The sequence below is a fragment of the Typopeltis vanoorti genome, chromosome 5, assembly GCF_054136105.1.
Source record: "Typopeltis vanoorti isolate ZY-2024b chromosome 5, IOZ_Tvanoo_1.0, whole genome shotgun sequence".
Classification (NCBI taxonomy): Eukaryota; Metazoa; Arthropoda; class Arachnida; order Uropygi; family Thelyphonidae; genus Typopeltis; species Typopeltis vanoorti.
In genome coordinates this window covers 62,337,407-62,360,672 of record NC_143553.1, presented here as the reverse complement: position 1 = coordinate 62,360,672, position 23,266 = coordinate 62,337,407, and the positions used below count along the sequence as shown (strand labels likewise).

Below are 23,266 nucleotides of genomic sequence, written 5' to 3'. Positions count from 1 at the left end.
AGGAAAATTGTGCCGTTCTAAAAAAAAAAATTCAGATATTTTTAGACTTTTTATTTCAATACAACAACACATTTTTACAATAATTTTATTTTCCGAGCTTTTATTTGAGCAAAATTATCAATTGCATTGTCCAAATCTGGTTCATAAAACATTTCAGATTCTATTGATAAAATACTTAAATTGGTCAGATGTTCCAGACTCATTTTTGATCTTAAATAATTTTTTATAATTTTTAATCGACTAAAACTCCGTTCTCCTGAAGCAATTGTTACCGGCAAAGTAAATATTAAACGTAATAATATTACTATGTTAAGGTAAGATTCAAAATTCGTAATTAAATTTGCAATGCAAAATTTCAAAGTGATACATATTTTCCAAATCAGCAAATAAAACTTGTGATTGATTTTTAAAACACTAACTCATTTATTAAGCATAAAGCACTAATTCATCATATTTAATGCAACAATCTTTGGCAGCTTTTGTCAAGTCTTCTAAAGTTAATGATTCATTAACTTTGGAAGATTTTATTAATGAAACTAAACCTTTTCCCGTTATGAAAGAAAAGAGCGATGATATTGTATGAATGCTCTCAAAGAAGTCGGCAAGTTGCAAAATAATTATGTCGACAACTTCAAAAAATAAGCGATTTAGTTCTTGTTCAGCAGTAATAATCATATTCGAATTACTCGATTCACCTGACAACAATTTTAACTTCTTTTTCCGTTTTTTAGTCATTTTAGGTTCAATACGTAGCTCTTTGCTGGCACTCCATGCTAATCGCTTGAAAACCACTTGTTTCTGAAATCTTTAAAATAATTTACTAATCCGTTCAAAAGAACGGATGTTCGACAAATATCTTGGTCTCTTGTTTGCAGTTGTAAATTTACTGTATTTATCTCTATCAATATTTTTTTTCCCACATAAACAGCATAAAAACAAATTTATAAGACTTAAGATGAAACAAAAGTCCTTTTGCACCACTAATACTATCTGCACCAAAAGATGGATCGTATGATATATCAGTAATAATATTTTATACCTCTTTAAATTGTGTTTTTAGTGCAGATACACAATTTAATTTAGAACACCATCATGTGTCACTATGACCTTTTAAAGTTATTTTTAATGTAGATGTTATTTTTTCCCATTTTCAAGTTGAAAAAACAAAAAAATTAAATACTTTTTTGAATTATTCCAAAAAAAAGTATCATTTCTAAGTTATTTGCAGCTTGAACTCCAACAAGATTAGCAAAATGTGCAGCACAGGGTACAAATGTAGCTAATTATTAACTTTCACTATGAAAGCCTGCATACCATTGTATTTGCCTGACATATTTGCTGTATTATCATAACTTTGCCCCCTTAAATCTTTAACATCAAGTCTGTCTTTGTTTCATTTGTTTAAAATTTCATTAGCGAGTTTCTCTCCTGTTTTTTCTATCAAAGAAATAAAATCTAAAAATTTTTTTTCAATAATAACGGTTTTGTTGGCAATTTTCACGTAACGTATGATCTGGCAATTTGTTCTTTATGTGCAGCATCTGGTGCACTGTCTACTAATATACTGTAATACTTCGCAGTTTTAACATCCCTCACATTATTTCTTAATTTGCACTTAAAATTTGAGGACTTAAATATGATACTTTTTTTTTTGGTTCTTTCACTTAGAGCAAGTTTTAAAGTAGAATCGTAATTACTGAGAATCGTAATTTTCCTAAGTTGTATTAGATTAAGAAAAATTCCTTTTTTTGAATTTTCAACACTGTTATCATCATTCTCAATACTTCCTCTTAAAGGCAAATTGTTAGTTGTGCACATGTTAGAACATTGGTTTGTGTGTTACTATAATTTGAATTTTTTTTGCTTGAAAGACAAGCAGATGTACTTTCAACTGTACTAATGCTGACATCATCCTCTTCTGGAATATCTTGCAATTTTTCTGTTTCTTCTTTGAGGAAAACACTAACAGATGCATCTTCATTTGTCCTAACTTCGGCACGTTCATTGCCTGGACTGGCTTGCAACATTTCTGCTTCTTCATTTGATTTTTTAAGTCATTGATTAAGTGCATTTGATTGTCTCCTTAGCTCAAATGGTTTCCTGTCTCGTTCTTTCTTGAAATCCCAACCTGACTTTTTTTTTTTTTTTTTTTTTTTTTCCTATGGAAAATTTCGATATGGGTTGCCTAAAACTTTTAGACTAAAAGATAGTTAAAATTAGAATGTATGTAATGCCATAAAATTTATTACAAAAATTAAAATTTTATTTTAATTTTAAAACGATATACACAGTTATTAAAATTATTTAAAGAGTTTATAATGGATATTAGAATTTAAACTCTAAAAATTATTTTCAATTTACAAAAGTTGAATTTTTTAAAACAAATTTTTGCTATCCATTAACACCTTTTATTTAAATTACCGCATACACACCAATTTTAACATGGCTGAAAGTCATTCATTTATCTCGCTTGACATAAAAGAATGAGTTTCTGCCATGTTAAAATTGGTGTGTACACGGTAATTTAAAATAAAAAATATCAATGCATGTGATGAATTTTGTATCCGTTGATATCATGTTGTTACTGTATTGTTAAACCAAGTTGTTATAAATTACAGTTTTATTAATAATTTATTAATTGGTATACCGTATATCATCGCGTATAATGCGAACTAGAAATTTTGTTTGAAAACTAGCCTTAAAATGCCATGTCTGCATATAATGCGATCTGTTAATCTTGTTCCATAACATTATAAATAATATAATACAAATTATCGAAAGAAATATTTATTTTTAAACAAAATACAAGACGAATTAACGAAAGAAATATTTATTTTAAAACAAAATGTCAAAATACAATACGATTTATTGAAAGAAATATTTATTTTAAAACAAAATGTCAAAATCCTTTAAATTATTCTTCATCTTTTGAGTCGTCAAACATTTCATTTATAAATTCATCTGTAGGGATTGCATCATCGGTGTAGCAGTTGTCATCGTCTTCATGCTCTCCAATTTGTTGTGCATCATCCTGGCTTTCGTATATGACGTATTCTTCGGATCCATCCATTGAATTACTTATTCCACATTTAAGAAATGAGCATTGAATCATTTCAGATGGTATCGAATCCCATGCTTCTTTAACCCAGCTGGTGACTAGGGTGATTTCAGGCTTCTGAAAATTTCCACCCTTTTGTCATCTTCACCAAACTAGATGACATCCATTCTCTCCATTTTTCACATAAGTGATCTTTAAATGGCTTATTCAAACTGACATCAAGTGGCTGCAAAACAAAAGTTAGACCACCTGGTATGACTGCTAGGTCTGTACGTAGCTCACGTGCTTTCTCTTTGCTTGCCTCCGTTAAATGCGCCCGGAACATATCCCAGACTAGCATGCTTTGTTGACGTAACAAGCTACCTGTAAGTATGTTCCATACTTGATCCAGCCACAATTGTACACCTTCTTCATCCATCCAACCTTTCTGATTAGCGTGAACAATTACACCTGGTGGAAATTTCATATGCTTTGGAATTTTCTTCCTTTTAAATATCACTGTTAGCTTTAATTTGGTTCCGTCTGCCATGCATGCTAGAACAACGGTAAAATGCGTTTTTTCATGTCCCGTTGTTTTTATGAAGACACCCTTTTCACCAACTGAGTTTACTGTTCGATTCCCAGGCATATCAAAGTACATGGGCGTCTCATCCATATTGAGAATTTGGGAAAGTTCATATCCGTAACACTTCCGTAATTTTATGATAAATTTATGGAAGGACTGCACTTTTTCTTCAAGCTGCTTTGGTAACTTTTTATTATTATTATTATTATTATTGTTCCGGGAAACTCCAAGGAGTCGACAGACTCATCGAGGGAGACCCTAACATCATGTCAAGAACAACTATTCAACATTCACACAGTATCTATCATACCTTGCCTTGAACTCATTCACAGTCGTAGCACCCACAACAGACTCTGGAAGCTTATTCCACTCATTTACCACTCTCCAAGTAAAGAACCTAGCTCTAACACCCTTGTCAACCACGCTCTTGCCCAGCTTCCATGCATGGCCCCTAGTCCTCCCACCACCAGTCATATTTTCAAAAATATCTTCTGGATCAATCTTATAAAAACCCTTCAGTAATTTGAATGTCTCAATCATATCACCCCTCCTTTGCCTATCGTCCAATTTCTGCAACCCACAAATCTTCAACCTATTCTCATAAGGTTCATTCCACAGACCTGCTATCATCTTGGTCACTCGTCTCTGGACCCTCTCCAATTCCTCCCCATCACGAAGAAACCCTGATGCCCATAGCTGGGCACAGAAGTCCAGATGGGGTCTTATCAAGGCTCGATACAGAGGAACAACAACTTGTTCGTCTCTGCATGTTAAAGTATTTTTCAGAAGCCAAGTGATTTGGTGAGCTGTTTTAGTTACTTTTGCAATGTGCCCCCTAAACTTCAATTCCCTATCCACCAACACTCCCAAATCCCTGGCCTCATCAATCTCCTGGAGTATGGTTCCACCAATGCGATATATTGCTGCTATTCTTTTCACCCCAAAGTGCATAACCTTACACTTTGCCACATTAAATTGACATCCATTTTTCCTAGCCCAGTCCACCAAACTATCCAAATCATCCTGTAAAATTTTGACAACCTGTGCACTCACAATTGCTCTACCCAACTTTGCATCATCAGCAAACAAGTGAACACTTCCTCTCAGATCCTTTCCAATATCATTGATGAACAAATTGAAAAGCAGTGGTCCAAGAACAGAGCCCTGTGGCACTCCACTAGTCACAAGACGTCTTTTAGACTCCACTCCTGAATAAACCACTCTTTGATATCTCTCCTTCAACCACCCTCCTATCCATCTCACCAACCCTATATCTATACCCATCTGCTCCAGTTTACTGATTAGGGTTCCATGTGGTATCCTATCAAAGGCCTTGGCAAGGTCCAGTAGTATCACTGTAAACCCATTACCCCTATCCAGTTCAGCCGTCACTGTGTTATAAAACGTGAGCAATTTACTGAGGCATGATCTACCCTTCACAAAACCATGTTGTCCCCCATACAATATCCCATTTTCATCTATCCAATACTGTATTCTTTTCTTGACTAATTTCTCTAAGACCTTGACAATGATTCCTGATATGCTAATCGGTCGGTAATTTACAACAGCAGTCTTGGAACCACCTTTATGCAGTGGAACTATTTTCCCCTCTTTCCACCCGCTCGGGACTAACCCAGACCCGAGACTCAAAGTAAACAAAATGGTCAAGGGTACTGACAATTCTTTAGCTGCTTCTCGTACAACACGAGCTGGTATACCATCCAATCCCACAGATGTATTGACATTGAGGTTATGCAATAGACTACTCACCTCCACTTCATTAACCACAATTCCCGTAAAATCTACTGGTTTATTCGTTTCTGCAATGTCACCACCTGGATGATATACTTTTGCTAAGTGCTCACTCAGTAACTCAACTATCTCAACTGATTCAGTTACCTCCCTACCATCGGCATTCTTTAAAATCATTTGTCGTGACGTTCTATTTTCATGTTATGTTCTAAATCCGCCATCTTGCTAAAAGTCACTTTCATAAAATAAAGGAAAACTAATTGCAAATTAATCACTGATCTAAGGGTAGAGAAATTTCTATTATACTGCGCCACTCTATCCTTAGATAAGTCTATGTGAATTAGTAAGATTAATTCAAAATTAGTTGGCAGTCTTTTCACTCATTCAGGCCGATGGTATTTATTTTCTTTCCTTCTGGGATTCCCGCTAGATCCGAATTTTTGTGAACGGTGCAGTAAAAAGAAATTCAGGCAAACACAATATTTAAATTAACAAACAAAACATTTAATATATGGTTATATAACAAATACATGTATTCCACTTTTAAATATGACAACTCAGTCAAGCTAGTACATCAGGTCAAGTCATTCACAATAAATCAATCTTCCAAACTTTCACATACAAATACAGTTTCAGAATCACAAAGTTTCTTTACTCAATTTACTACAATAGAAATTCTTAATTAATCAGTTTCCTTGTATCTCTCAACTATACTCTACGATTAACTCGTAACAGGCACTAACCACGGTAGATATCACTTCAATGTCTATATTTTCAACTCTCAGCCTCGATGGTAAGCTACAGTTAAATTTTAGAAAGAGCGCAACGGAACTAATACTTAAATCTTCATACACTGAAATAAACTAATGTGACTGTCCTTACCAGAAATAATCTTCAGTACTTCCAATATTTTGTGAGCACACTTTCAATTTGTATTTATCATACTTGCGAAGCACATTTATAAAAATTCTCCAAGGTTATAACTAAGCCTTATTAATCACGCTTCAAAACTCCAGATAAAAACTATAAGGTACATTAATTATTCTTATTTTTTATTCATCAACTAGTCTAACTCCGTACAATTCCTTTTTTCGTAGTATAGAAATAAGTCGTAATTGTAGACTGACTGGATTTATTCAGAATTCTTCTTTGAATGTCCAGTTCTCTAATTATCCGATTACGGCAATAATTTCCTTTATTACTACGGCTGACTTTGCTTTCAGCCAACTATAAGATTCACTTATGAAAAAAATATCTACTCAATTCTTCCCTAAGAACCTTTTAATTACATCTACTTCTTTAGTTTACTTCCTTGCTACCTTATAGTTCCAAAGTTCCGTTCCGACTCTTACTTACTACTACGTATCTCTTTTCTCTCTTCTCCACAAACGCTCCCTTCACACGCGCCCGTTTATTTTCACGCGTCTCCATGACAACCGATAGACGTAAACATTCTCGCGAATGTTACATTACGCTATACAACTACATTGAGTTATTACATAACATTAAACTTTCACAAAAGGAATAAATAGAATGATCGCATTTCAATAAATGCGCAGTTAAACTACAAATCAATAAATAAAACAGCTTAATAACATTTAATACAGAATCTATTTACCATTAACACATTTCTTTGATTAAGCAATTAAATATTTGACATAATTAAGGTAGTTATATAATATCAATTATAATTTATGTTATTTACATTAAATAATATCTACAAATATAGTTCTTATGACGGAAAATCATGTTGGATTCTGAATCAAACAACATTTATTCTATTTTCTACATAATTAGAATCCAACACCATGTACATTTTTCCTTTTACTTGCTACATATCTAAAAAACTGTTTAGGATTCTCTTTAGCCTGCATGGCCAATGTTCTTTCGTAATCCTTTTTTTGCTTTTCTTACCACACTCGTCACCCTTCTGGCCTGCGCTTTATACCGTTCATGTGCCTGCCGGTCACCCTTCTCCTTAAATTCCCTCCATAGTTGTTTCTTTTTTTGCAACTCAAGCTTAATGGTGTTATTCATCCATTTAACCCCTACTTGATTTATTATTCGGACTCTAGGTATACAGTCAGCCATTGCTTCATGCAAGCACTTCTTAACTACCTCCCACGCACTATCAACTTCTAGTCCTTGCAGTTGTACATGCCATGGCACTGAACCAATCAAACTCCTAAGCTTGTCATACTTTCCAGCCCGATAATTCCACATGTACCCTGTCTTAATTGAAAATTCTATACCTTTAGCCACCTCCCAAGTTAAGACCCTATGATCACTCTCACCGATTGGTGGCAACGTGGTCATATTTGTTACAGCCAAATCCTCAGATGTAATTACTAGGTCAAGCACTCTCTGACCCCTAGTATTTTCCATTACATGCTGTCGCAGATAGTTATCCCTTAATAACCGCATAAAATCCAGTTCCTTCCTCCCGTGTGTCCTCTCCTCACTGCAATCAATGCGACCATAGTTGAAATCTCCCATAATAATCACCCTCCTTCCACCCATTTCTTCTATTTGCTTGTGCATACTGTCACCACCATCTTTTCCATCACCTGGTCTATAGCAGCACCCAATTGTATATTTAGTTCTGCTAGCCACAATCTCACACCAAACGGCCTCAAATGAGCTCTTTTCTCTATCCTGCAATTCAACTTCTATTCTCCTTGGCTGAAGCTCATCAGCTATCATCAACAATACTCCTCCCCCCATTTTATTCTCTCTGTCATTCCTGAACACACTATACCCATCACATTCAATCCCACTAGTTATATCATCCACAGTCAGCCATGTTTCACTAATACCTATAACCTGTGGTCTGGAAGTGCCAACCATGGCCAAAAACTCTTCCTTCTTGTTCCTAATACTCCTAGTATTAGTGTACATGAATTTAAGACCCCCATTAGCCCCAACCCTACCTTGATGCCTTATATTAACTATCCCACTCAGATTTGTTGTCCTTATTTGCTCTGGCATATTATATTCATTTACATTCAACTGCCTCCGTAAGGACTGTATCTCTACTCCCCCCCCCCCCCCTTAACAAATCTAGTTTCCCTGAATTTGCACATCCACTACATTCAGCAACACTTTCTCAAGTCTTCTTACACCGTAACCATTCAAATGCAAACCATCCATCTTATATAGATCCTTTCGCCCATCAAACTCACTCCACACATCCACAAATTCCACACCACGCGTCATACATAACCCACGCATAAAGTCATTCGCAATTATAGCCCTCCTTTTAAACATTTCACTGTCATACCGTGGCAAAAGACTAATCATTCGAACTCTCTCACTCTTTTCTTTTGCTACCTCAAACACTTCATTCAGGTCTTCTATCATTTCCATTTTATCTCCTTTCAAATCATTCGTACCTGCCACAACAATCATTTCTTTCACCCTTTCCTTTTGCTCTCTAATAGACTCAGTTACGTCCTTTATGGTCGCACCAGGTTGGTACGATTTTGTCAAATCCTCTACTAACACACCTCGTACTAACGAGTCTCCATACAGCACTCTATCCTTCATTTTGTTCATGTTCACATTCATACGTCTATTTTTCCTGTCATACCTTTGATGAGATAGATGAGATGCATCTATCTCATCTTTTTTGTTCTCTGAGAAACCATTTATACTATCATTCACACTTTCTACATTCACACTCTCACAATTTTCATGTACAACCTTGCCGTTTCTTGTCATATCCCTATTTCCTTCATTCTGAAGGTTGACAAAAATATCACACTCACGATCCGAAATACACTTCAATTCCTCATTCTCCCTACATTTTCTACACACATTCAATCCTTTATTATCATCTAACCACACTCCGACCGCACTCCGCAAAGCGTACATTTCACAGCTAGTACACTGACTCATTTCTTTTATGCTACCGTTCTTTGATAACGATGGCGAACCTTCATTACTGGCCGCCATTTTCCTTCGCACAGGTGCCATACTTATTTCAACGTGTTCTGTCAAATTATACGTTATAACACACCAAAAATAGACGCACTAAAATACGCAAGGCAAACAAAACAAAACTACACAATATTAAGTAATTTGTATCGATAACTGAAAATGATACTTATCTTATCTGGAGCTTGCACGAACACTACACATTACGAATTTATCTAGCGGCAACTTCCCGACATAGATTATGTTATAAAACACTTTAGTACACTAACCACGCTAATAAAGCTCCAATAATATACCAAAATTACACACTTAAGTCCATTAAATTGGATCCAAAACATCAATAAATCAACAAAAAACACAAATCTCTCAGGAGCTCTCCGATAGCACGTCCGTTCACCAGCTAGCCTCGACACCAAAAGTTCAAAACTTCTGCGCAATTTTTGTTCGGTGTCGTAATGTTAATGCTTTGCATTCCATAAATCTGTTGCACCACCGAGGCAAAGCAAGAAAAGATAAAATACCCGGTATGTCCTTGAATTTACCATTCTTGAGCTTAAAAACGAATTGCATTTCTTGTTACTATAATGCCATCTTGTCATTGCGTCAAAATCCATTCATTTAGCTCTTCTTTGAGTTCTGGAAAAGATGCTACATCTCCACGACAGGCGCATTTCGTTTTGGGGATTTTTTCAAGACCGTCTTTTTGCTTACACCAAAGTCTAATATTACTCTCTGCTACACCAAATTCTCTCATAGCAACACAGTTATGTTCTTCTGCAAACTGCACGACATGCAATTTAAATCCTGCTTCAAAAGATGAATGGTTACGTTTCTGTTGGCTCATTTTCAGGCTAGGTTTGTTTAATGAATAATATTTAAAATGAACTGTGGTTAAACCGATATACCTAACTGTGCTCTATTATTCGGCGATGGAGAGCGCATGCGCAGATACGATGCGCGCTCAGTCGCCAAATGCGAGTGGGTCAAGTAGATTTGGTTGCATAGGCATTAGGTAGTATATATTGTGTGTGCAAGTCTAATAAGATGTTATATTTTTTAGGATCCGCATATAATGCGAACCCCTAACTTTAAATAGTATTTTTTACCATAAATTTTTCGCATTATACGCGATAATATACGGTAATTAAAGTTATATAATGCAACTAATAAAACTATAATGACATTATTATTATATTAAAAAATAACTTACCTGAACGTAAAAATTCACCAACAAAATAGTAACATTTTTAAAACACACCCTTCACTATTTCGCGATTGAGTAACAATCAGAAACAACTGAATTTAAGGGAGGGTTAGGAAGGTTTAATCGTGACATTATATAATAGCAGTCAATTAAAAAACTATTGATAGTTATTGACAATAAATAATAGGGTCATTTCCAAAAATTTTTATTTTATATTTAAATGAAATGAGGATTTTTCCAAAGAAAACACTGTGTTTGTTCCACTAAATTTATTTATTGTCTGATATATTTTTGCTGTTAAGCCATTGAGAAACTAACAGATTAGGAATTACCAGTTAAGGTAACTGGTAATTCCAGGAAAAACTCCAGGAATGGATGGAATTATGGCAGAATATCTAAAGGCTTTATATGATAAGGCTATAAGATCACTGATTGACGTAAAATTGCTGGTAACTGAGTTACCAGCAATTTTACGAATCAAAGAGATCTAATTGTTCATTGAGGCCTGTTTTTGAAGGAAATTTGCTGTTGAATTGTTTTGTATTTCAAAGGCTTCTAAGAAATTCAATTTTACTAGATTATTTTCTACATGAAGTATTTTTATTATAATTTTTATTATAATGGAAACAATTTTAATCGATTAAAAAATGTATATTTTTCAACTTAACATAAAAATTACTGTAAAAAAACTAATGAAGCATTATTTAGAATTTATAATGTGACTAGAAACAGTGCAACTATCAGTGTAGTGCAGAGAAACGGGGTTTTGTTACCATCATTACTTGAAATAAAATTCTTCGCAAGATATATGGAAAGGTGGGAGGTGTTTTACAAGCATATTTTACATGCAAATATTAGATAATTAATTACTGCCATATTTTTGCAAATTATCAAAAATATGTCAAAAATATTTTTTTTGTCTCTATCATTTTCATTTTTTTAAAAAAATGTTTTTTAATAATACATTTCACAGTTAAAAATCTCAATTTACAGTGGTATCTCGCTAATTACAAAAATCTCTGAGATATAGTCGTATCTCGCTAATCCGAACCCTCCAGTAATCCGAACTGCGGTTTGAAAGAAAAAAATAGTTTTATTTATTATGTATTATTATTTTTATTTAATAATTATTTTAACTGTTATTATTTATTTTATTATTATTACAGTACAGTATTTTTTTCATACTGTCGATTGTACGGTTATACTGTAGACCTATTTTGATATACTGTGTGTTCATGTTTGCTTTTTTATACTATACAGTACGTACCGTATTGTTGGCATGTATCACTACAGTCCTTAATGAACTGATTAGTCACCACTATTGCACAGCGTTTGTTTATCTTTACGTTCCTTCAACAACAACGACTTAGCCTAAAGCATGCTAGTATATAACGCTCAGTTTTTCTTTGGTTATTGAAATGAAACGTTGTCTGCGTTGTCATTTAATGTTTTGTGTTTTTGTAAGTTTTCAGTGAATGATTATCAATTGTTTTAGTAAGTGATTTTATTTTTCAGATAAATTTTAAAAGTGACAGTTTTATTGTTTATTAACTTCATTTTTTATTTTACTGCTTTTAACATTAAAATTTATTTCGTTAAAATGGCTACCGGGTTGAAGCCTAACAAAAGAAAACACGTAACATTATCATTTCGGATAAGTGCAAAATAATTCAGTGTCTGGAAAGGGGCAAAGTGGACGTACAACTTGCTACTAAATACAATGTCGGCAAATCTACAATCAGTGACATAAAAAAAACCAAAGATAAGATTTTAACTTATGTTTCAACCACAGAAGGAGGACCAAGCAAGAAACAAACTCTGAAAACAAGTGAGTTTTCTTTACTTGAGTCTGCTGTTTACACAGAAACATTTTAAAGCAGAAAGCTAAGCATTTCCATTCACAAATTTATCCAGATCAGAAATTCAAAGCAAGTGATGGTTGGCAAGAAAAATTTAAGACACGCCACACTATTCGGTATCTAACAATATCAAGGGAAAAACTGTCTAGCGACTTTTCTGCCGTAGAACCATTCCAAAAAGCTTTTTTAGAAAAAATTCTTGAATTAAATTTAACTGATGATCAAATTTATAATGCGGACGAAAGTGGTCTTTGTTGGAGGTCGTTACCAGAGAAAACTCTAGTTCACAGAAATGAAGCCTCAGCACCCAGTCGAAAAATGTCCAAAGAGCATGTCACGATAATGCCTTGTGTAAATGCCTCAGGAAAACATAAATTAAAGTTACTTATGATTGGAAAATCAAGAACCCCAAGACCATTTAAGAACTGCTGCCTTCCGGTTTTGTACCGAAGTCAACGTAAAGGATGGATGAATATCAAAGTTTTTTCAAACTGGTTTCACAATGATTTTGTACCATCTGTTAAAACTTATTTAAAATCCCAGAATTTGGAACAGAAAGCGCTTTTATTATTGGATAATTGTCCTGGACATCCTCCAGCAGATGAAATGATTAGTAAGGATGGAAATTTTATGGTTATGTTTTTGCCTCCAAACTATACTCCGTTGTTGCAACCAATGGATGAGAACATAATACAATCCATTAAATTAAAATATCGTAAAGACCTGCTTTTAAATATAATTTCCCAAAATTATGATGTCACCACATCGATAAAAAATATAAATTTGAAGGATGTAGCATTCTCAGTTGCTGCTGCTTGGGAAGCCATCGAACCTGAAGCAATTTGAGCATCATGGAAAAAACTGTGGCCTTCTAGAATTTACCAAGATAACTATGATACACAAAAAGAGGAAATTCAAAACGTGCATAATTTAGTTAAAAATATAAATCCAGATGTTCATATTTCACAAACAGATGTTAAAGAATGGATTACAGGTAGAACCTAAAGTGAATTCGAAATCAAATCAGATGCTGAAATTATAAATATGACGCTACAGAATGAATTAGAAGATAATGATGACGATGAAGAACTCAAAGAAAAAAAAAGTAAAACATGGAGAGGCAGTTGACAGTTTCAATATGTGTATAGAATGGGCTAAGCAGAAGGATAATATTGTGGAATAATACGCCATTCCACAAAATTTTGTTGCTAATGCAGCTCTGAAAAGAAACATTCAAAAAATATTTAGCTTCCAAGAAGCAAAAGAAAATCAGTGACTTTTTTACAAAGAAATAAAAAAAACTTATTCTGTGAAACTTTTTATTGTGTTCTGTACAAGAAAGTGATATTTTTTTACGCAAATTAAATTATAAAATGAACTATGCAATTTTATTAAATCAGAATCCTCAACAATACAGTACATACAAACTAAATTTTTTCTTTACAGTACAGTAGCTTTTTTTCTACTAGTTACTTCATTTATTTACAGAATTAAATTGACATATCATTAGAATTTGATTATTTTTGTCTTAAACGCTAGTTATTGTTGTCTCTTGGGGGTAAATTCTCTAATCCGAACGAGCGCGGTTTTTATTACTTCAAATTAGCAAGATACCACTTCTTCTACGCGTTATTCCCGCTTCCTATGCAGGGTCCGCATGTTACTTTTAGATGCGACTTCTTTTTAGTACTACTCCCAACTGACCCGTCGCCTGGTCTGCAGCTGGGGGGGGGGGTATATTTTTGACTGTAGAGGCGTATGTTCACGGGGCCGGTTTACCTGTTTGCGGGATGAAAAATGCCAGATAAACTGGCGGAAAAAACCCTACTGACCGCGCCCAAGACCGGCTAACTTGGCTATGCCTGAGGAAGATCCTCAAATTCCTCACGTTTAAAGCGGGAATCAAACCTGGGACACTCCTTCCCCAGGCATATGGTTGCGAAGCGCAAAGCCACTCGGCTAACTGCGCGGTGCAAGATACCACTGTATATATATAATAAAAATGAGGGAAAAAATCCTTAGCCCACCCATAATGCTAATGTACTACAATTTACAACCTTTTATGGATAGGAGTCAAAAAATCAAATATTAGAAAACTTTAGTGATGTGAAACCCAAATGCTGGATACCAGAAATATTTAATAAACTACAATGAATCTAATCAAATGTATGAATTAGCCTGAAGTGTTGTAGTAATTAATTAAAATTGGTCAAAAATACACACAAATAAGGAAATGGTCAGAGATAATCAAAAAAATGTGCACTTTATAAAAGCATTTTTGTGTAGCACAATTCTTCAGAGCTTATGTATTCAATTTTCTATGTTAATGAAAATTTTATTTTACCTAATTTTACCACTAAAAATGGTATAACAATTTGAAACCAAAATGCATGACTTGCCATTTGAGTTAAAATCCTACATACCAAAATTCTATCTAACATATCAGAATTATTACCATTTTGAAGAATTTTACTTAAGAATGGTTTACAGAATAACTGGTTTTGTCAACTGCTAACTCATCTACCTTCTTATGGGGGAAGAAAAATGAAAAAAAAAATAAACTAATTATATCAACTAGTCAGATAACTGCAGATCTGTCTCAAGTCCTGGATGCAAGATTGTGAACTGGAATTTATATTCCAGGAAGATAGAATCCTAAAATTTGTTGGATTAGTCTTAATTTCAATTTGATTGATCAGAGTACCTACAGTACCAGGCAAGGTGGAAGAAAGAAAAAGCTACTGGCTTAGAATCCTATTTAGAGATGCTGATCGACTTTTGTAGACAAACTGAGAACAAGTGAAGTAGACCATGTTCTGGGCCGATTTATTTAGGATTTGTACAAGTTCAATGTGGATTATTTAAGCTCTGGAAATTTTGAACATCATTTCTGATCAAGCTCAGATGACTCACAATCCTCCTGAAATTTCTATTCAAACCATGTTTTGGTATAATGTAGGGAACGCATCCCTTTTCCAATAAATTTTATACATTTCCATAATTAATAATTCAGATATGTTATTTGTGCTATTTTCCAATAGGTGCAGGATAAATCACAATGCCTTCCCTAGATGATAGAAAGGGATATTTCCAAGTGCTAAACTTATTGGGAGAAGGGTTTAAAAAAGGAGTACAGGTAAACTTTGCATAACGCGGATGTTAGGTTCCACAGAAATGCCTCGTTATATAAATCGAAGCTATGAAACAAATACATAGTTCAAACTTATAAAAATTATAAATTGTAAGTAAACTTCATTGCACTTAATGCATAAATGTTTTAGGCACAATAAAATAAAGAGCATATTTTAATCGTCATCACTGTCTTCAAAATGAACATTTCGTAGATTCCTTTATTTACGAGTGACTGGACCTCATCATCACTTGAAATCTCTTGGACATCATCTGTATAATTCTCATTGCATACTTCAGTTGGTTTAGTTATCAAGAAGTTAGTAATAGGACCTTGCTTGCCACCATGCTGCAATTTTTTTTATTAAGTTCATAATATGGAGCTAAACAAATATCCAATTGTCTAGTGAATTTTCCGAAGTGCTCCATTGAAGGATCATTATCTGTAAAATAATTTCCTAACTTTCTTGGCAAATGCAATCCTTCTAATTTCTTTAAGCTGAATTTTCCCCACCATTTGGTTTGACGTCATCTATTAACTGTATCAGTTCCTCCTCATTTAAATTTATTTCCCCATCAATTAATTCACTAATTTCATATGTAACTCACCAGAAAATAAAGTGCTCAGCTTGAGATTAACACACTTATGATTTTTAATGTGCTTTCCTGATAGAAAACGGAGACAACTTTCAACAATAAACACTTTATACAGTAAACAAGTAACGTATATGCGTGCTAAAGGGTATTTCCCCTAATGTAAATTCGATACTTATAACTACATGCACGATATGGGCAGACGCAAATTTAACGAATATAAAATTTGATTTTTAAGTCACAAGGTGAAAAATATGTGAAAAGATATAGGGTGTCTACAATTTGTAGACCATGTTATATCGAAATCATGGCAAGTACCACGTTATACGAGGATTACCTGTATTTAAAATTTTATTTGAAAAGCATTCTGCTCATTTTCTTATTTTTGCTTATTGTACTTTGCAGTTTATTTCTATTAGGAATTTGTATATATTAGCCTGTATGATTTTCAGCTAATACTGAAAGACAGGCAGACAGACAGATTAAGACAAGATCCATGACAAGAATATCCAAAAAGGGGAGTGGAATTTGTTTGGTAGCCAAGGGACCAAATTAATAATGCAGTTAACACACCTGAGCCAAACTTTGTATTTCAGAAGGGCAGAATTTTGAATTTTTTTTGAATATACTGTTGAGAAATACTGATTCTGAACAGTATATTCATAAAGCTCTCCAGTAAAGGTACCAAGATTGTAGGTATTCAATTAGTTGATGTAATTATTCCCCCTCCCACCAACAAGAAACTAACCAGTTGCCAAAATCACTCACTCTATAATTTACTGTAGTTGGATTAAGTGGAGATGGAGTTGTAGAGTAGGTGCCCTCCCTCAATGAGTCTTTGGACTACTTGGAGGTGTCATGTAATAATAATAATAATAATAGAGGTAAGAGTACTGGTAAAAGGAAACAGAAACGATAGAGGTTACATGAAAACTGAATATAAAGATATTTGGAAAGTCTAGAGTACTCTGAAAAACACAAGTAGTGAAATAGCAGAAAATATTCAAGTGGAATGCAATGAGGAATAAGCATCAATAACTTGAAGTAGGAAAAAAGTTACCAGAAACCTTAAATGTGGAAAGGCACTAGAATAGACAATATTCAACCAAAAATATTCAAATATGAATGAATGGTTGAACTTTATGCCAAAAGTTTAATGGTGCTTAGCATAATTCAGATAGCTGGTCAGAAGGTTGCATTCCAGATGATTGAAGTACAGTTATCATAGTATCTATCCATAAAAAAATAAATAAAACTGAATGTGAGAATTACAAAAGGCATTTCTCTTACTAAGTGTATGAGGTAAAATATATGCAATCATACTTGAGAAAAGGATAAGAAAAATTATTATTACGGGCAACTCTAAGGAGTCCTTAGACTCGTCGATGGAAAAGATCATGTCAAGACTATCCAATTTTTGCACAATATCTATCATACTTTGCTTTGAACTCATTCACAGTCATCACAGCCACAACAAACTCTGGCAACCTATTCCACTCATTCACTGCTCTCCAAGCAAAAAATCTAGTCCTAACACCCTTGCTAACTAACTTTTACTCAGCTTCCAAGAACAGCCCCTAGTTCTCCCAGCACCAGACCTGTTCTGAAAAATTTCCTCTGAATTAATATTGTAAAAACCCTTCAGTAATTTGTGTCTCAATCATGTCACCTCTTTTCCACCTATCAACCAGTTTCTGTAACCCACAAATCTTCAACCTATTCTTCAAGGTTCATTCCATAGCCATTCCTAACTTGGTCACTTGTCTCTAGATCCTGTCCACCTCCTTAACTCTTCCTCATCACCAAGAAACCCTGGCACCCATATCTGCATGCAGTAGTCAAGATGGGGTCTTATCAAGGCTCGATAAGAGGAATAATAACAACTTGCTTGTCTCTGCTCATCAAAGTATTCTTCAATAACCAAGATCTGATGAGCTGTTTTAGCCACTTTTGCTATGTCAGATATTGATGGCAGTGCAGCTGAAGAGAGTTCGTCCATGGACCAGAGAGGCTTTCTAGATTTGAGGCGAAGACTAGGTGGGTTTATGAGAGTCTGGTGTAGGGGTAGGAGAGGGTTGCTCATTGCTTTATTAAATTCCTTAATCAAGGTCTGTCTTCTCATTATGCGTGGTGGAGCAATGTCAGATAGAACAGGCAGCCAGGAGAGAGGGGTGCTTCTCACTGTCCCACTAATTGTGCACATGGTGGAAGTGGCTGGGTGTCTATAATGTTAGTGTGTGTACTTCTTTCCCAGACAGGGACACAATATGCTGCTGCAGAGAATGCGAGGGCTAGTGCAGATGACCTTAGGACTTCTGCACAACCGGTCAGTAATTTGCTACAACAGTCTTGGAGTCTCTTTTATGCAATGGAAGTATTTTTCCCTCTTTCCATCCCCTCATGACCAACCCAGAGCTGACTTAGATTAAACAATATGGTCAAGGACACTGACAATTCCCTCACTGCCTTCACGTAAAACTTGAGCTGATATACCATCCAATCCCACAGCCATATTCACATTAAGGTTCTGTAATATGATATGCACCTTCATTTCATTTACCTCAGTTTCCAAAAAAGTCTTTGCCTCTCTCTCTCATTACTGCAATATCTCCACCTGGATGATATACTCTTGAAAAGTATTCTATTATTTAGACTGATTCAGTTACATTCCTACCATCAGCATTCATTAAAATCATTCTTTCTTTTACTTGCAGCAACAATATTGAAAGAATTGTTTGGGATTCTCTTCAGCCTGCTTTGCTAACTTCCTTTCATAATCTATTTTGCCTTTCTTACCACACTAGTTACTCTTCTAGCCTGTGCCTTGTACTGTTCATGTGCCTGCAGGTCACCTTTCTCCTTAAATTCCTTCCATAATTGTTTCTTTTTTGGCAGCTCCAGCTTAATGATGATATTCATCCATTTAACTTTCACTCGATTTACTCTCCTGCTTAGGTATGCAGTCTGCCATTACCTCTCTCAAATACTCCTTTACCACTTCCCATGCACTATCAACAATTATGGAAAAGAACAAGCTGTATTCAGGCCAAATAAGGTTGTATTGTAAAGATCAGCTCCTTAGTTTAAGACAATCATGAAAATATAACCAGTCCTTGTACAGTTTTGAATTTTCTTAACTTCTGTTCTATACATGATAATCTATCTATTCTATTTCCTTAGCCATATGGCTGGTGGGGATAGCTATATGCTACCATACTAGGGAAATGATTATGAGCAAGGTGGTTTCCCGTTGCCTTCCTTGCCAATACATGATAATATCAATCTAAAAAAGGGTAAGTGAAAGAATTTATTACAGTTTTACATACATTTATTCTTGAGATAGTTATTCTAAACATGCCCAATAATGTTATGCACACAACATACAATTCTGAAGTTCTACAAATACGTTTTGCAGCTGATTTTCAGAACTACTCTGAATCACATTAGTTATCCTAGTCTGCAGGTAGTCTAAAGAGCAAGGTTTTGCTGAATAAACAATAGTCTTAACATCAGTGTTGGAGCCCCCTTACAATATCTCCATAGAAAACAATCCAATGGGCTCAAATCTGGTGAATATGGTGACCAAGGAGTTGTTTCACCTCTTCCAATTCATCTGTAAGGAAAATTTTTTTCAGAAACCCTGTTTTTTTCAGAGACACTGTGTTGAGTCAGGAATACCCAGCTTCAAAAGATGTCTATTTTATTGATTTCCATGCACTTGCACAATAAATGATTGTTCTACAAATGCCACACTTTTCTCATACACTTGGTCTTACAGATCATGGTTTATCATTGCCGGAACAAGTTTCTTTTAGCTTATTCATCCAGTTGGTTATGGAATTCTGCACAGCATATCTTTTGTAATAGGTTCTAAATCTTTGTACCAATTACAAACTAACTCACAACCATTGCACACAATTTACTTTCTCTTCTATTGAAAATATTTGGTCAATCCTAATTCTGCAAAAAAAAATTTTTTGTGTATGCTATACTACAATATAATAAACGAATCATTCTTGGTACATGCTAATTAAATTGAGTTAAATTACATTTATGGTTGTTGTTGTTTTTTTGTTTGTTTTTTGTTGTTTTTTTAAACAGATTGACTATCATGTATAGCTTGGAAGTTGTGAAATTTTAACGTCTCTGGATATAGCCTAAGTTCTTCTGCAGGATTAAATGATTTCAAAACCATCTGGTTATCAAAAAGGTTCAAATCCCATCTAGGACAACACAACCATTCACAAGGACACTGCAATTGAAGAGCTAGCCAGTCTCATATGGTGGTGGAAGGGTTTTCTTCTTGCAATCAGGCAAAAACTGCCAAGAGAATATATGCAATTTACACACCAAAATATATATTTAAGAACAAGACTACCTAACCTTACTCTAAAATTATGGTCATGAAAGCCAATCTGGATAGGTTGTGGACTTATCCAGATCAGCTATATAATATATTGGCTTACAAGCCAATAATAATCCACTTCAGAGTCTGCAGCCGAGTTTCAACGGTGGATTCTTATTGTCAAACTTTTTTTTTTTTTAATATCGTATAATTCAGTCTACAGTTCACCTCCAAAAACTACTTGACTGATTCTTTATAAACTTAAAAATTGTTCTTTTCGATATGAAATTAATTTTTATCCTGCTCAGAACTAAATAGCCAACTAAAAAAAACATCACTTCCTATTTCAAATTCCCTGTATATCTTGTGTTCTGAACCAGCATGAGGATATCATTATTGACACAGTCTATGAGACTATTTCTTTTGTATTCTTTCACATATGAATTTGAGCCCATCTTTATGTCTGAACGTGTTAATAGCAGTTATTCTATGTCCTGAATAGAAATCAAGTAGGTACTAACCATTATTTGTTTAGCTAATATCTGCAAAATTTTCTAAAACCCTTTTATATGTCTGACATCCATTTCCTACTTTGTGATTAAGATCCCCAACAAAAACCATCTTTAAATTTTTTCCACCTGGCTTCTCTAATGAGAAAAAAAATTTTTCATTTCTTCCTTGGACAGGTCTAATTCTCAATTTCAGTGCTTACTGGCATCACTTTACTTGGTTATAGACTGCCATTTGAGAATATCACTTCAAGTTTAGTGTTGAATACTATGGCTACTCCTTCCAGATCATTACTGCTTGAATATAACATGTTGTAGTTGTTACTGAGGAAATTCACCTGTTCGTCTCTTTTGTTTCAGTAACACCAATCATGTCAACATGGGACTTTTCTAATCTTCCTTTTTACATTGATGGTTTGTATTTTGAATTCTGCTGATGAAGAGTTGGAATTTTTTTTCATCAGTGTTTTAACTGTTTGCCCTAGTTTCCTGACAAAAACAGTATCTTATTTAACTGGGTGACAAACCAGTCTGCACACCATTTGTTTGTGCAATCATGTTTGTTTTCAGTTTAAGCGAATATAAAATATAGTTTAGTTTGCTAAATCACAAACTACCAGTCCATCCTCATTCATTCAGTATACAAGTAGATATCTATTGAAGAAGTGCACCATGAGAAGGTGAGATTGGACATATCAGAAACTCAAGCTGGTTTCACGCATCCCTCAGAACGGCATGCAACGGTCTCATCCCAATTACCTAGCATTAATCCTTAAATGACCTGAATGCAATGTAGTCTAAGTCATTCAGAATTCTTTTAGAATCATTGCTTACTTGACTTGATATGTAACCGAATGAATAATTGTAATCCATGGCAAATTTTATGAAAACATTCATTTAAAGGTCATTATACTTCACTGAAAGAAAAACTAAGACAAATTGAGAAGAGAACAGTCTGTCTAATAGGTGATACCGCTCCCTCCCTCCCTCTCTCACACACACACACACACAGTCTTTCTCTAGTTAAGAAGAGAACAATCTGTCTAATAGGTGATACCGCTCCCTCCCTCCCTCACACACACACACACAGTCTTTCTCTAGTCACTTTTCCAGAGACACTCTATTTCTGCATTTAAGTGCTGCTCCAATTCTTTGTTTTCTCTCTTATGTAAAAAATACAAGCAGCCAATTATCAACATCACATGTAGGCCAACTCCAAACATATCAAACCAATTTCATCTTCATTGCACTTCTTTGAAACAGCTTTCCCCTATACTGTTTACCCCAATTAGTATAACTTAGCTTTCCAAGAAAGCTGTTAACTTCTTTCTCCTTAACTACTTGCCCACACAGGCAGTGGTGTGTTATGTCTTCTGACTAATAATGTATATAGGGTCAATATATCTTGAAGTTCTTTATTTTACTTCTGAAACTAAATTTATATCAATAATCTTCCCCCTTATGTGCTCAGTGGCCTGCCAAGGTCAAGTAATGTGGCCTGAAAAAACTAAACTAATGCTACAATAAGGAAATTAGTCCTATCTGCATTATGTTTTTCAAGGCATATTTTTAAGGCAAAGTTTAAAGATCAAAAAACCTGAGTTTCTGGGAGATTGGTTGGGTTGTTTTGGAATAACAAGGCTGAGGACAGTGTATTATGTCTCAATTATGCGTGTTGTTCTGGTTACTTTGTTTTGTTAGATGTAAAATGAGTTTTCAAAGGAGAAACTTGCCATCTTTTGTATGAGATTTAATTATCTCACTTTCAGCTTGAAAAAGTCCTTATAAAAGTTCTTTGCATTGTAGAGGATTCAAACACAGGCCTTGCCAACCAAGTGGCAACCTTTATATCGTAATAATATTTAAAATAATTCATAATATCAAAGAATTATGTACAAGAGAAGTGAAACAATTGCTAAAAGTTCATGACAAGAAGAGTTTTAAAAATAATGAATAGAGACATTTACTAGTCAACAATCCACAAAACACTTGGAGTTCTGTGTTGTCTCTCTTCTTACATCAGGCACCTACAGTAACTTATCATTTATCTGACTACAGCAGGAAGGCAGTTTGCCATTTTGATACCTGAAGAATCAGATAAGTGCAGCACAATTACATAGTAGTCTACTATAAAGTAGTTGATATACATAAGTTAGTTAATTGAAAGATAATTGTTTTGAAGGTTGGACAAATGGTAAATTGCTGTATTACAATTTGTGACTTTTGGAAGGGCCATTTTCATTTGATATGCAGGCAATCTTTTGCTATTTGTTTCAATCATCTAAAATATTTTAACAAATGCTGTTTTGCAATTA

The 23,266-nt window shown here is 34.4% G+C and overlaps 1 protein-coding gene across 2 annotated transcripts in view; it reads right to left on the bottom strand.

The window, feature by feature from the left end:
- Positions 1–23,266, bottom strand: part of LOC150106469 (programmed cell death protein 4-like) — a 183,392-nt gene that overhangs the window by 13,943 nt on the left and 146,183 nt on the right. The gene's annotated exons all lie outside the window — the stretch shown is intronic.